At 35.9% G+C, this 3,247-nt stretch overlaps 1 long non-coding RNA gene across 2 annotated transcripts; it reads right to left on the minus strand.

Annotated features, from left to right (window-relative positions):
• Window positions 1-264: 264 nt before the first annotated feature.
• Window positions 265-2,479, minus strand: LOC125666478 (uncharacterized). Of its 2 annotated transcripts, XR_007366687.2 has the most exons (3): window positions 2,328-2,479; window positions 1,755-1,859; window positions 265-881 (listed from the first exon to the last, which is right to left on the minus strand). It is a non-coding gene; the product is annotated as an uncharacterized LOC125666478 (long non-coding RNA). The 2 variants fall into 2 exon arrangements; XR_008799315.1 differs by lacking the exon at window positions 2,328-2,479 and having other exon boundaries at window positions 1,755-2,045.
• Window positions 2,480-3,247: the final 768 nt, after the last annotated feature.

Below are 3,247 nucleotides of genomic sequence, written 5' to 3' on the forward strand. Positions count from 1 at the left end.
GTGCGTATTTTGTACAATATTATTTGAATCAAATACATTATGTAAGTATACCAGTTTTAGCTATGTTTCGTCTGGTACTGCATGCCGGGGGGGGGGGGGGGGGGGGGGTTACAAAATACTGATATAATTAATGTCATAAATTTGTGGTACCAGCTGGTGATATCTCTATATAGGAGATAAATTCTCAAAGGGACGTGAAACATAATGCTCTCATTAAAACCATCCTGTTCATTGATACAAGCATACGTCATCTCCTGTAAACAATAACAGTTTTATGCATTTATTTCCAAGTTTAAAACAATTATAATCTTCAAATTCCGTCCCCTGAATTTTTGCTTTCTGGACAATTCAGTCGGCTATAATAAGTTGACTCCAACTGCAACGTTTGACGAACATGCAATCATTTCAAAGTTGATAAACATCATTCATTTATCTTTTATATACTATAAGAAAGGAATAAGGTGAATTGGAATGAGAGAAAAAACACCAAAAAGAGCTATACAATATCTTAATTGTTAACTACTGTATGATTCTATAATATCAGAAACATTAAAAACTCGTTGAGGTTTGTGTATTGTAGACTATTGGCTTGATTCACATGTATAACAACAGTCTCCCTTCAACAATACGGGTTTCGTACAATTCCTAGGAAGTTGCTCACACCGTAGCCTGTCGCACGACGCATGCGCCCCCGGAAGTGCGTCTACAGGACATTCACAAAATACGCAGGGGTCGATGAACTGTACCTGACCACGTGGCAATATTTCTCCAATATCTGGACCAAAAATAAGTTCGCATCCGTCGTTTTCATCGTCGTCTGCAAAGCAAGTGTTCATCAGAAGTAAAAGCAAACCTAAAAATCGTAGCTCTTTCATCGTCACCTGCAACGAAATTGTTTTATTCATTTCAAACGACCATTTTATTCAATACGAAATGTAAGTTACAAATGTACCACGTACTATGAGACTGGGCTGAAGATAAGCAGCCAATAGGGAAAATAATCAAAAGTACGTAGACGGAATATTCAAAATTAGCAAATAATCAGTCAAAATGAATTGATAAAATTATTATTAGATAATGAACAGAATGTTAACTGTGATTGTTCATAGAACATATTAGCTCGCCAGAACAGTTTCATTATCACAATTATTCATCCTACAGCGTAAACGTAGAGGCTGATAGCTTCATAATCTCTTAAGAGTCCACGAAAAGAATATCAAGGCAAGGTAGGGGGCGCCTTGGGCGATCATTTCCCTCCCCCAGTTTTTGTGTTATAGGGGTACCACCTGGGGATGTCCAAGGGTGTGGTCACTCTTCAGACCTATACTTATTGAATGATTGGATGATCGATTGAAACAAAACTGGTTAAGAGAGATGTAAATGAACCCATGGAGCAATTAAAAGGGGTCAGGTCAGCCTATGAGGGCAATAGCGTTCACCTACAAGTTCCTAATGTTACATATCATAGGGTAATAATATAATTTGATAAATTCTTACTCTTTGAAAAGAGTCCACGAAACGAGTATTGAAGCAAGGTAGGGAAATCTTGGGGATATCATTTCCCGAAGTCAGTTTGGAGCTCTAGGGGGTACATATTGTACCAACTAGGACCTCCCGCGGTTATGGTCATTTTTCAGATATGTCGTATTCTTAGATATGGGGTGATCAAATGAAAATAAAGTTATAAAGAGATATATAAAAATGTACCGGTAGACAATGAAAATAAAGTTATCAAGAGATAGATAAAAATGTACCGGTAGACTATCGTCAGAGTACTCTCAGTACTTTGATGGATCTCTTTTCTTCGGACTGATTGACTGCTGGTTTGTGTCTGCCAGCTTCAGCCTGGGCACGATTAACTAGAAATCGTTGTGAAATACGAATTTTTAAAACCTTTAAAGAGAGATCCTAAGTAGAAAGATTTAAAAAAAAAAATTAAAATTGTTCTCCACATAGTGTGTCTGGGGTAAGCGCGTCGTCATGGTGAACGACTGATGGCAATTTCTCCATTTCATATTTGCCCGATGGATTTGTTTCATATGCATACGTTAATAATGATCAACCATCTTTAAAACTTCATTGTGATATTAAATGGGCGTAATCAGCAAATCTAATGAGATGTCTGGGGCTTCATGGAATTTCATCACGTGGTCGCACCACTTCATATTACGATGGTGGTCTAGCTTCTTATTTACACGGAAATTCAAATAATTCTCAATTGTTTTATTCACATGAACCGACTTTGGTTTGGAATTACATAAAATTATGTACATAATCATTATTAATCTGAATATAATAATTATGTAAAATTCCGAACTTTGTTTTACCTTATGAATCCGTGTATATGGTGTTCCCAGAAGCTCCCGTGAAGTGAATAGATATCTGTCCGTGTTGGTTTTTATAACCTTGTGTAAGATGTGGCCTTAACATGATGGAACTAGGCAATGACCATCCCCACCCCCATCCATCATCACCATTGTTTACCGGGACTGCCAAAAAAAGGTAATAGACCCTTTAACACCTTGATGATGGTTTATTTGACAAATTAATTGCCTTGTATTGATGATTGTATTTTTATTTGATACATGTAAGTGCTACAATGCAGACATGTTTATAGGGTTTTTGGGAATGAAATAAAATTTCATTGCCTCAGAGTTTGTAGATGATATTAATAAATAAATATCCAATTTTTTATTATCTCTACCAGTAAGAAAAATTTAATCAACATTAATCACATACAGGCGTTCACTTTAGGTTCATTCGATGGAGTTCTGGTCTTTTGAAATATTCTGGCCATTATTTCAAATTCACAAAACTTGTATCAGATGGCGTTTTCTTACATAATCACCATAATGAGACCGGTAACACCCATGTAACCTACTGTCGTTCTTATAACAGTGTGGCATTTCGCTTGATCAAGCGTGCACAATGTTGGGTGAGGCTTCTCATAAATTTCAATGAAACAGGATTTGCGTTTGTTCTTATTGACCAATCACAATTAAAGAATGAACATAGCATAGTCACCCAAACTCACTTTTATCAAATCCATACAGCCCATCATTGAGTAATATTTGTATGCTCGATCATGCGAAGTGACACGCTTGAAAGACTAAGCTCGAGTATATTTTCAATTATTATTCCCTTTTATATATGTTTATGTGCATTGAACTATATATTTTGGATTGCAAATTTAATTTATGTACACAGATGTAAATACATTAAAGTAAAACTGGTTAAAATGAAATAA

Source organism: Ostrea edulis, chromosome 10 (assembly GCF_947568905.1).
Source record: "Ostrea edulis chromosome 10, xbOstEdul1.1, whole genome shotgun sequence".
NCBI classification, from domain to species: domain Eukaryota; kingdom Metazoa; phylum Mollusca; class Bivalvia; order Ostreida; family Ostreidae; genus Ostrea; species Ostrea edulis.